Genomic DNA, 13,531 nt, shown 5'->3' on the forward strand with positions numbered 1-13,531 from the left:
GTACGATGTGTGCAAATTCACATAAGTATGTAAGTTCCAGTTGGAGAGAAAATGCGGTTTATATCATGATGAGGGTAAGTCCATATTAATAGAAGAAAAAGGTTATGTGCGTGGCTAAGTACATAACAGTAGTTGCCGGTGAAGTGAGGAGTCCGTTACAGCAGCTACTATATGACTTACATAATTATGGTGTACAGATCACGATAATATGGATTCCGGCGCATAAAAACATTCCAGGTATCGAAAACGCGGATAAAGCTGCCAAAGAAGCTTCACTGCTCACCACCCCTCCAATGACATTTATGACTCCAGTAACTGATTTAATTCCAATACTAACGAAACATCAAACATCATTATGGCAACAGTTCTGGAATGAAACCGCTAGTATAAAAGGGAAATTCTATCACAGAATCGAACCCTCTCTGCCTACTAAACACTAGCATCAACGAACAACATACACACGGCGTCATATGATCAATATTATTAGGCTACGTTTCAACCATGCTCTTATACCCGTGTATAAATATCGCATCAACATTGGAAACCAGCCAATATGTCAATGTGGTTCAAATGCGGCGGATTCACATTATTGTTGTGTGATCTTTGAGTACTATCCCAGGCAATATATCCCTCAGCTCATTTCTTTCTTTTTACAAATAAGTTATTTTTTTCATTTTTTCCGTAAAGAATGGCTAAGGAGCGCTAGTGTACGAACTGTGGGTGTGGTGAGGCATTGAGGGGTATGAGGGAGGAGTTGGAGAGTTTGAGGGAGATAATTAGGATTCTCACAGAAGACTGGAAGGAAGATAGGATTCCCTCAAACAATGTACAGGTTACAGTAGGTACACAAGAGTGAGGGGAAGGAAAGGGGAGAGTTGTAGAAGACAGGTTGTCTAATGTTCTAAGGGGAAGGAGATTGCAGGCTAAGGGCTCTATTCAGGATCAGAATTCAGCACAGGTACGAAATTGGTACGAGTCACTCCAGCTAGAACAACAGAGGGAAGATTAGTGACAGGGAACTGTTGCTGATATGTGCGGAAGTGGGAGAAGGGGAAACGGTAGGAAAGGTGAATGTAGAGTAGAGGATAGGAAAAGACAGATGGAACAGGGTCAGGCGAAGGAGAAAAGGGAGGGGAAGTAGCTTCTGCAGCTATCAGGAAAGATAGGGCTGACCAGGAGGAGAGGGGATCAAATGAGGTGGGTAGGGTTGAGGCTCTGGTCATGGGGGATTCCATTGTTAGACATGTGGGGAAAGTGTGTGGAGGAAAGGGAACCAGGGTAGAATGTTATCTAGGAATTAGGATGAGGCAGATGTTGAGGAAAGCAGAAGAGAGAGAGAGGACGGGAAGGAGAAGGTGGTAGTGTTTCACGTTGGTACTAACAACGTAAGGCAAGCTGATATAAGTACCACCATAGTTGGAGATGTGTGGGATCTGGTAAATGCAGCACGGGTGTTTAAGAAAGCGGAGATTGTTATTAGTGAAATACTGTGTAGGAGGGGTACTGACTGGAGGGTGATTGGGGATTTAAATGAGACTATGGAGTGCGTGTGTGGGAAACTGGGAGTGAAATTTCTAGATCCTAATGGGTGGAAAGGAGATAGGGATCTGCGCTCAGATGGCCTTCACTTAAACCGCAGTAGTACGTATAAGTTGGGAAATTTGTTTGGAAGGGTAATAGGGAGGTAAATTCAGGGAATCGGGTTGGCCTAGGGAGCGGTGATAAGGGAACAGGGAACTGGAAATCAAGTAGGGATGACATAAAATTGTTAGTGTTGAACTGTAGAAGTATTGTAAAGAAAGGAATAGAATTGAGAAATTTAATAGATATATATTTACCAGATATTGTAACAGGAATTGAATCATGGATGAGAAATGATATAATGAATGCAGAAATTTTCTCACGGACCTGGAATGTGTATCGTAGAGATAGGATAGGAATGGTGGGAGGGGGAGTGTTCATTCTGGTGAAAGAATTTGTAAGCTACGAAAATGTTAAAGATGAGACACATGAAATTCTAGGTGTAAGGCTCTTTTCTAAAGATAGTAGGCAACTTGATATATTTGGAGTGTACAGACCGGGAAAGGGTAGCACTGACATGAATTCAGAATTATTTGATAAGATAGTCAGCTATGTAGGAAACGACATGGAAGGAAATGTGATTGTAGCGGGAGATCTGAATTTACCAGAAGTCAATTGGGAGGGAAATGCGAACGACAGGAAGCATGACCAACAAACGCCAAATTAGTTAATATGGGAAGGACAGCTGATTCAGAAAGTGATGGAATCAACCAGAGGGAAAAATATCCTGGATGTGGTGCTGATAAAACCAGATGAGCTCTATAGAGAAACTGTAATAATAGATGGTATTAGTGATTATGAAGGTGTTTTTGTCGTAGTTGATGGAATGTGATGGAAAAGAAGGTCTTAAAAGTAGGACTCTTAGGCAGTACCATATGGCTGATAAAGCAGGCATGAGGCAGTTTCTAAAAAGTAACTATGATCGGTGGAAAACGGTAAATATAATTGTAAACAAACTCTGGGATGGGTTTAAAGAAATGGTTGAGGAATGCGAAAACAGGTGTGTACCTCTAAGGGAGGTAAGAATGGTAAAGACCCACCTTATTATAATAGAGATATAAAGAGACTAAGAAGGAGGTGCAGACTGCAAAGATATAGAGTTAGAAATGGCTGTGGAAGTAAGGAGAAATTGAAGGAACTTAATAGAAAATTGAATCTAGCAAAGAAGGCAGCTAAGGATAACAGGTTGGCAAGCATAATTGGCAGTCATACAAAATTTTAGTGAAAAATGGAATGGTATGTATAGATATTTTAAGGCAGAAACAGGTTCCAAGAAGGACATTCCAGGAATAATTAATGAATAAGGGGAGTGTGTATGTGAGGATCTTCAAAAGGCAGAAGTATTCAGTCAGCAGTATGTAAAGATTGTTGGTTACAAGGATAATGTCCAGATAGAGGAGGAGGCTAAGGCTAAAGAAGTATTATAAAATTCATATGATAACAATGACATTTAAAATAAGATACGAAAGTTGAAAACTAGAAAGGAAGCTGGAATTGATAAGATTTCTCGGGATATACTAAAGATAATGGGTTGGGATATAGTACCATATCTGAAGTACTTATTTGATTATTTTTGGTCGGAGGAGCTATACCAGATGAATGGAGAGTTGCTACAGTAGCCCCTGTGTATAAAGGAATGGGTGATAGACATAAAGCTGAAAATTACAGGCCAGTAAGTTTGACATACATTGTACGTAAGCTTTGGGAAGGCATTCTTTCTGATTATATTAGACATGTTTGTGAAATTAATAACTGGTTCGATAGAAGGCAATTCGGTTTTAGGGAAGGTTATTCCACTGAAGCTCAACTTGTAGGATTCCAGCAAGATATAGCAGATATCTTGGATTCAGAAGGTCAAATGGACTGTATCGCGATTGACCTGTCTAAAGCATTTGATAGGGTGGAACATGGGAGACTACTGGCAAAAATGAATTCAATTGGACTAGACAAAACAGTGACTGAATGGGTTGCTATATTTCTAGAAAATAGATCTCAGAGAATTAGAGTGGGTGAAGCTTTATCTGATTTGGTAATAATTAAGAGGGGAATTCCTCATGGCAGTATTATTGGACCTTTATGTTTTCTTATAGCCAACGGCCGTAGCCGTATTGAAACACCGGATCTCGTGAGATCTCCGAAGTTAAGCAACGTTGGGCTTGGTCAGGAGTTGGATGGGTTGCCACGCGCTGTTGGTGGGGGTAAGGGAATTGAGCTGCGGGAAGGAAGTGGCCACCCTACCGCACGTAAACTACGGCTGAGGAACACCTCTGCGGAGGTTCGGACCTGCCTTCGGGCAGAATAATCCTTACCTTACCTATGTTTTCTTATGTATATATCTAAATGATATGAGTAAAGGAGTGGAATCAGAGGTAAGGCTTTTAGCGGATGATGTTATTTTCTATAGAGTAATAAATAAGTCACAAAATTGTGAGCAACTGCAACGTGACCTCGAAAATGTTGTGAGACGGACACGATGGTGAGATGGCATGATGATAGCCAGGGTTAAAAGTCAGGTTGTGAGTTTCACAAATAGGAAAATTCCTCTCAGTTTTAATTACTGCGTTGATGGTGTGAAAGTTCCTTTTGGGGATGATTGTAAGTATCTAGGTGTTAATATAAGGAAAGATCTTCGTTGGGGTAATCACATAAATGGGATTGTAAATAAAGGTTACAGATCTCTGCAAATGGTTGTGAGGGTGTTTAGGGGAGTAGTAAGGATGTAAAGGAGAGGGCATATAAGTCTCTGGTTAGAGCCCAACTAGAGTATGGTTCCAGTGTATGGGACCCTCACCAGGATTACCTGTATCGAGAACTGGAAAAATCCAAAGAAAAGCAGCTCGATTTGTTCTGGATGATTTCCGACAAAAGAGTAGCGTTACAAAAATGTTGCAAAGTTTGGGCTGGGAAGAATTGAGAGAAAGAAGAAGAGCTGCTCGACTAAGTGGTATGTTCCGAGCTGTCCGCTGAGACATAGGGTGGAGTGGTATTGGTGGACGAATAAGTTTGAGTGGTGTTTATAAAAGTAGGAAAGATCACAATATGAAGATAAAGTTGGAATTCAAGAGGACAAACTGGGGCAAATATTCATTTATATAAAGGGGAGTTAGGGATTGGAATAACTCACCAAGGGAGATGTTCATTAATATCCAGTTTCTTTGAAATCATTTATGAAAAGGCTAGGAAAACAACAGATAGGGAATCTGCCACCTTGGCGACTGCCCTAAATTCATATCAGTATTGATTGATTGATTGACAAATCATCGACTTTTACAATGTCCGTTATATAATCAGGCCCGAACACGGTTCATTACAAGCCTAATACGTTTACGACTCCCTCTTCCAACAAGTGTTGATTGTATTGTTTATAACCCGAACCCAGAGATAACATACATATTAAACAGATGTCTGGATGATACGAAAATCATACTATAATTCCAGCAAGTTAACTTTTTCATTAATAGTTGTGTCATTAAAAAATTTTACTTCTCATTTGTCTTCTCTGTCTATTCGAGATTTGTTTCGGTTCTTATATTTGATGTATAGCTTCTGCAGCTACTGAGACCCTCGTTCGCACTGCTACTGTCATTTGTCGGTTCTATCACACGTATTTTGGTGCGTTGTTCTTTTGCTAGCCTGAACAAAATTCATTAGGTAAGGATTAGGGTATCACGTCATTCGTAATAACACACGTTTCTGGTACTTTTCACATATTCCTTGAGCTATACCTACATCTCAACCCTGTGATTTGTGTTCGCCCCTCCTCAATACTATCTCCTTTAGTGGTTGATTTATATTCTATGTTCTTCCCAATTGTAGAACCGTCATGTACGTAATTGTAGTAAGACGCCAAGATGGATCAGTTCAGGGTGAAGAATTAGTACCTTGTGTCCTCGTGCTTACTGCTAGGTCTATTCACCCCTATACCCACACTATGTAGATTTTCACTTCTGCTAGAGATCATCGTGTTAAAGTTCTTTCCAAATAGTTGTATTAATCCCACATGTTCACATATTCCTTGAGCTATACCTACATCTCAACCCTGTGATTTGTGTTAGTCCCTCCTCAATACTATCTCCTTTAGTAGTTGATTTATATTCTATGTTCTTCCCAATGAACCGTCATGTACGTAATTGTAGTAAGACGCAAAGATGGATCAGTTCAGGGTGAAGAATTAGTACCTTGTGTCCTCGTGCGTACTCCTAGGTCTATTCACCCCTATACCCACACTATGTAGATTTTCACTCCTGCTAGAGACATCGTGTTCAAGTTCTTTCCAAATAGTTGCATTAATCCACATGTTAATGTGAGATCACTATACGGTACTAGCCAAAAAGTTTACAGTTTTTCGCAGGTACAGAAACTGTGAGATAAAGTTTTTATTAATCATCATAAATAGTGGTTAATAGAGTTTTGAAGTGTTTTCATTCTCAAAAGTATTAGAACTGGGTGTTATTCAAATGCCAAGTCCATCCAAATATCAAGAAGAAGAAGAAGAGGAAGAAGAAGAAGAGTCGATGTTGGAAGTGACGTAGGAGAGGAGGAAGAAGCAGAACAGTTCGCGCTGGGTCCCGGTGGTGAGTAGACGTTTGGTGCTAGGCGCTAGCGTGTTACTGTGCATGGTGTGCAAGTCGTTATCGGACTCTGTTTTGTGTTTCATTCTTTCTCTCTCTTATTAGGAGTGGTGAGAGAATTTTGCGATTGTTGTATGTGTTGAGCTCCCACTTCACTCCTGGCCTTATGGAGGAGTCAAATGGGGGAGAGAGTATGGAGGAGGAGCCTGTAGTAGTTGACAGTCGAGAAATATCTATGGATGGCACTATTGTGCTTAATGATAAAACCCTACCGAAATCTAATTCTGCTCTCCCTAATAATACCGGTTCCTCTGTTCAAAAACCTGAAGACGAGGCCCGTCATACAGGTCCATATATAGTTTTCGTGGAAGCCGTTGACGACAGCAGAAAACTAGGTAATATACATCCAAAGTCCCTTGGAAATTTTTTTTATGACCGGAAATTTGAGGGTGTTTCCCTGATTTCTCGTAGAGGTAGACCCCGAATACAAATTGAGTTTCAGACACGAACCCAGGCCAATCAGTTCCTAACTAACTCTATTTTAAAGGAAAAGCATCTAAAAGCTTTTATTCCCTCGGCGTCTCTCTTTGAGGCTGGCGTGATCCGAGGTGTAGATAGGGATTTGACCGAAGATGAAATCTGCAATTTCGCTGAAACGTCCGTACCGATAGTAGGAGCTAAGAGGATGAACAGACGCTCCACGCATGACGGAAAGGTCACATTTATTCCAACAGGTACCATTAAGTTAACTTTTCGTGGCCAGACGCTACCTTCCTTCATTTCGATTTAAAGGGTTCGAACCCCTGTGGAACCTTTTGTGTTTCAGCCTACTATTTGTCGAAAATGTCAGCGCTATGGCCATACAAGGAAAAATTGCAAAATCCTAGATGTGCCAATTGCGCCCTCAATCATGAAAGCCAAGAATGTACGGATTCTCGTAGTCAATGTATAAACTGTTCTGGGGAACATTCAGTGAGGTCCCTTCACTGCCCCGAACACAAACGCCAACAAGAATTGAAGAGAAGGCAGGCTATGGAAGTCCCTACTTTAAACTCTGAGTCATTTTTCACACCCGTCGAAAATCGATTCGGCCCACACTTGTCCCTCCAACAATTTCCTTCTCTCCCGCGAACTGCTCCAGTTCTTCAACCACAGCCGTCCCGGAAAAGAAAATTCACGGTGGTTGTTACATCGCTTCCACCTTGACATGAGCGTACACCAGGTTACGATGTTCAGGGTCATCGTGCTATCCTACACATGCCTTCCTCTGCCACGAGTGCAATACCGCCCATGTCTTCTGTCTCTGGGAAGAGCATACGGGTTCCTCCCAGGAGGGTTGATCTACTGATCATTCGTCCCAAGAACGAGTCCGGGACTCGAGCCTGATAACTGCCACAATTACACCTATTTCGGATGAAATATCTGCATGGGCGCTCGCAAGGGGGGGGCAAGGGGGGTTGCCCCCCTGGAAATCTAAAAAGTTGATGTTCAATTGTTTAATATCATACCAGATTATTTCATAAACTGAACTTACTGACAGTCATCTAGTATCTGTTATATTCGCAAATTTCTGTAAAAAATTTAATTGCTGACGTTATATTGGTATTTATATTCAAGAAAATTGTTAATGTCCCCCCCCCCTTGGAAAAGATCCTGCGAGCGCCCATGAATATCTGCTTACGCTAGGGCAGCGGAAAACGTTTCTAAATGGTCCAAACTACTCCTAACTATGCAGGAGGAAGTACAGGTTCTGCTCAATTCATTAGCACTCTCTGTCTCCCCTTCATGATAATTCTCCAGTGGAACGCGCGCAGTGTCGTGCATAAGAGACACGAACTATTTTTACTGATTGATTCATGTCATCCTCATGTAATTTTGATTAGTCAAAGTTGGTTGGCTCCAGCCAAGCAATTTCACATACCAAACTATACTTGTATTCGCCATGACAACTACGGTTACGATGGAGCTTGCATTTTGGTAGCTAACAACCTCCAATTCTTTTCGACACCTTTGCATTATAGAATACCGGGCACACAGGTGGTAGTCATTGTGGTGGGTAACATACATTTTATTTCTATTTGTTGCCCACCGAAAATACAAGGCACGTATTCGAATTGGGCGAATTTTTTCGCGCAACTTCCGCACCCCTTTATCCTCGGCGGAGACCTAAACGGGCACCATCGGAGACCTAAACGGGCACCATCGGAGCTGGGGATGCGACGTTTCGTGTCCAAAAGGGAACAAAATAGTTAAAATAGCGGCCTTACATCATTTACGCATTTTGAATGACGTCTCACCTACTCGAGTGACATCTCTTACAAATAAGAGTGCTGTAGGTTTAACCATCTGTACTAGCGATCTGGCACACAGAATCGAATGGGAGGTAGTGAAGGACACTCATTCGAGTGATCATTTCCCCATCTTTATTTGGTTCGCGGACTGTCAACCAGCCGCCCCCCCCCCCCCCCGCTTAAAGTGAGTAGGCGCATGTTCCCCTTCAATAAAGTCCAATTTCAACAGTTTTTGTCTCAAAAGTTACCTGCATTTGAGGGTCAAGAGATGTCCTATGATACCTTCACATCAACTCTCACGGAAGATTTAGATCTATACCATCCGAAACAGCCACATTTCCGACCCAAAACTATTCATTATGCTCGCTGGTGGGATACTGAGTGTGCGGCTTTAATAGAAAAACGGAAGGCAGCCCTTCGCTCCTTTCGCCGTTTTGGTACGTGCCAAGCGTACTTACACTATAAAGTACTGGTTGTCCAAACTAAAAAGGTATTTAACGACAAACGCCGCGCGGCTTGGAAAGCCTTCATTTCCTCTCTCAATAGACAGTCATCGTCTGAACATATTTGGGGAGCAGTTGCCGGCCTATTCAGCCGTCTTATTAGTACTCCACCTACTGTACACTTCAGCATGGAGGCTATTTTAAGCATCTTTCAACAACTTACCCCGGAGTTTGTAGCCCCACATAATAGTTTCGCTCTTCCTCCTAGCTCCAATAAATTTTCTTCGCTTATTAGCCCAAATTGATATCATAGAATTAAATCTGGTAATTGATACATCCCATACTTCAACCCCTGGACGGGATGATATCTCGTATTTAGTACTAAAGCAACTCCCCCCGTTGGCTCGCCATAAATTAGGTACTGCAGATATTCAATCAGTGCCTCGAGTCGGCTCAAGTCCCTTCTACCTGGAACGACTTTTACTTGGTCCCCCTGCTGAAGCCAGGAGGGGAAAAACTGTTCTTCCCGACAGTTATAGGGGCATATACCTGGGTCATTGCATTCGAAAGATTTTCCAAAAAATCTTCTTAAATGACTACAATGGTCTCTAGACTTTTATAATTTTTTGCCCAAATACCAATTTGCCTTTCTCCCGCGTCGCTCTGCCACTGATGCAATTAACCTCTTGGTAACTGACATCAACCTCGCACGTTGTCGGAAAGAACCCTTATTGGCTACATTTTTTATCTACGTGGAGCTTATGATAATGTTGACCTCCATGTGCTATTCCAAAAATTGCTCCATTATCTTCCCGCCCTTTTCCGTTAATCTGCTCTTGAAAATGCTGACGCACAGAACGCTTCAATTAAAACATTTTCATTTTCCTCATATTCAGGCACGAATGACGGCTACGGGCCTCGCTCAAGAAGACCTTCTCAGTCCTATTTTATTTACACTTTATACGATGCCCCTCGAGAAAATTATGACCCGCAGCGTTCGCATGATACAATTCGCCGATGATCTAGTGATATATCTTAGTCTCCCATCCTTGAAGCTCTTTACACGTCGTTACATACGACGCTTTCTGATTTTGCTACTTGGCTTCACGATCGTCACTTAGAAGTGGCTGAAGATAAATGTCCGTGCGGTTCTTTTCTCTTGGTCCCAGCGTACTGCTCACCCGCCTGTACGTTTTCAAGGTTTTCCGATCCCGATCGTCCAGGTGACTAAATATATCGGTATTTACCTCGACAGGAAATTATTATGGCACTCCCACGTTAAACATCTTGTGGGAAAGTCTCTTCCAAAAAACTTATTTTTTTCCCTATGACAAAGATCTTGAGGATCGGATCCCAATACTATGCTCCTGTTATATTGCAATATTACTCGTTCAACTTTGGATTATGGCTCGGGGTTCACTGACATGGCGGCCAAGCAGACGCTTACTCAATTGGATTAGCTTCAGGTTCAATTTATTAAACTTTGTATTGGGGCTCTGCAATCGTCCCCCAACAATGCAACATTGGTTGAGGCTGCGGAATTCCGATTAAATCTGAGGAGAAAATTGCTTGCCTCCAAGTTTCCACTGAGGACTTTCTCTCTGAACTCACGTCCACTCCTCCCTAAATTATCATTATTAGTCCGTTACTATCAAGATAAATATACACCTCTACACCGTTACCCAGCACTTGTCTGGGCATATTATTATTACTTTAATTCCCTTAGCACTCCTATTATTCGTACCCCGTCAACAACTAAGTACATTCTTCCCTATCAAGCAAATTATTATGTCCCTGCTCTGATTTTACCAGCCTTATGTGGTTCTCCACCCAATGACCTGGCCTGGACACACGGTGCTAGGAAATATGTTCGTCTAGCTTTGTGCAAGGATGTTCATTCTCTTTCACCAATATTCTTTACTGACGGGTCCAAAACTCAAACCCCTTCAGGTGTGGGGGCGGCCTCTTTCTCACCCGAGTTACTCATTTCCAAACTATTTTCACTTCCATCAGAGACAACTATTTTTACGGCGGAGCGGAGCCTTTTGCCATCTGTCAAGCCTTACTATACTTCAAGTATTCGCATCTTGATAGTACCTACCTTGCATCAGATTCCCTGAGTGTGCTCCAAGCCTTAAATAATCCCAGCTTCCGGTCCAATTGGTATATTCAAAATCTTCGAAAAATCTGTTTCGATCTACACCAACTAGGTAAAAGGATTACCTACCTTACTTTGGGTTCCGGACCACTCAAATATTGCAGGTAATGAACAGGCGGATGCTTTAGCTCAAGCGGCAGCTCAAGGTCAGGGTGTCGCGTACCATTTGGCGCAACCCTTCACTGATTATTGGAGCGGTTTTCGAGAGAAGATAAGACAGTTATGGCAGGATGAGTGGAGCCTTGTGTCGTACAGGACGGAGTTTGTTTACGATCCTTCCGAACGTCCCACGATCTCCGTGGTTTACTAAACATTCTTATACTAGACGTCACATTACTAATATTATCCGTTTGCGTCTAAATCATATGTGCACGCCTGAGCAATTATTTCGTGTGGTTTACTAAACATTCTTATACTAGACGTCACATTACTAATATTATCCGTTTGCGTCTAAATCATATGTGCACGCCTGAGCAATTATTTCGTATGAAGTTGGTTGATTCTAACCTCTGTAAATGTTGTACTTCGGTTGGTACAATTAATCATATTTTGTTCCAATGTCCGTTGCTCGAAGTTAGTAGGCGAAAATGGTTACAGCTGTTTTTTCGGAAACAATTCACGTTACCCACCCAATTGTCATGTTGGATACTCAATCCCATGCCCACTAAGGTCGTTGCTTTGTCGCATTTCCTTTCTGACACCAACATTTTCCTGTAATTTATGTCCCTTTGTCACTTCCTTATGTGTTGACCAGGTAATGTGTGTGTGTGTGTGTGTGTGTGTGTAGAAAGTCGCCAAGAAGCGTTCGTTCTGGCGTGAAGTTTTGTACCTTGTGTCCTTGTGTTACTGCTGTGTGTGTAGATTAGTAGTTGAATTCTTACCCTTCTTTTTAGCTTTTAGCCCTTGCGTTTTCGCTTCCTCCATACTCTGTGTTTTATTATCAGATCTGTGACTGGGTACACCGCTTCGGACCGCTATTAAGGGAAGCCCATCAAATTAACAAGACAAGACAAGGAGCAACGAGTACAGAATAACATAGAGATGGCAATGCGTACCGCAATGCATTGGCTCGCTGAAGCCGAGTTTTGCGCGCATCGCCATGTTGGCATTACCAGCCGTGCTAGTTAATTCCTATCCGAGTCTGTCATTTTAAAAGATTTCTGTAACATTATTTCATTGGTTAACGTATCTAACGCAGTAGAAAAGTACCTTAGTCGTAATGATAAGCACGGGAAAGCCCAGAACACTGTTTTAATCGCAGTACCGGTAGTTTAAAAGTCGGAAATACGAGCTCAAATAGCCTGTTATTATATCAGATTATATTTAGCTCAAACGAATTGCCGATTTGCAAGGTGCAGCTCAGAATAATGGAACATTTTCATAAACACCTATTTTAGAGCAAGAATATGACAGGTTATGGACCATTAATATTTATATAGATACCATATCCAGTACAAATCCACTCAACATTTCATATACAATAAAAATATACACAGTCTTTAGGCTTATAAATAATATAATACACGGTCAATAATAAAGATATCCTGGAAGACCAGTAAGTATGAGGTAAATAGGCCTAATTATTATAGAAGTGTTGAGCCAAGTAAATCATATAAAAAAATAGAGAAATATTTTACATTAGTACACTTGATGAAATTAATTAATTCATCTCAAGGATTATTTTGTAATGTATACATACACACACTACATACATTATCATTATAGACTTATGCCTTTCAGCACAGCCCATTCCCTCAGCCTTACGACACACAATGAAGTACGATCAAAATCACGTTCAGTAAAGTGAGCTGAACATATGGTGCTGAAAGGTGCGGGCGACCAATTTTCCCTTCGTGTAACTCTTATCCATTTCTTCCGTCGTTCATTATCTTTAGGAAAACTGTAAATGCATGTGCAAGTGGAAAACAATTCGGCACTGAATATTCGCAAAAACATATTGCTTACCTGTGAAAAGTTATCCCTGGTATTTTCTTTGAAGCTCTGTTCGCACATCCATACGCTACACAAGTCGGCATTTTAAAATTATAACACAACTTCCTTTATTTACTTCACACGTAGCGCACTATTCACTTACTTACACTAACTGGTCTCCAATGTTTTGGTACAAACAACATGGCGGCCGCTTGTGTCCACTGACTTCAACTCAGAGGACACATTGCCATCTCTATGTTATTCTGTGCTCGGCAACGAGCTAGAATAACATAGAGAGGCGGAAGCGCTGCCTGGGTGAACCTAATAGAACGAATGTCCGCCATGTTTCCTGTGGTCACACAAGCAAGGGGACACGGCCTTTAAATGACGAAAAGTGTAGAAAATGCGCATTTTAGAATCGCTGGGGGAGAATTAAAGACCGTTGCCGAAAGCTTGAAGCATGAAAGCGAATACCGCCACTTCATCATATTGCGGCACGAGGCCAACATCACGATCAGTTGATTGTAGGGTAGTTCGAAATCATCGCACAGTGAC

This window comes from Anabrus simplex, chromosome 4 (genome assembly GCF_040414725.1).
Source record: "Anabrus simplex isolate iqAnaSimp1 chromosome 4, ASM4041472v1, whole genome shotgun sequence".
Lineage (NCBI taxonomy): Eukaryota > Metazoa > Arthropoda > Insecta > Orthoptera > Tettigoniidae > Anabrus > Anabrus simplex.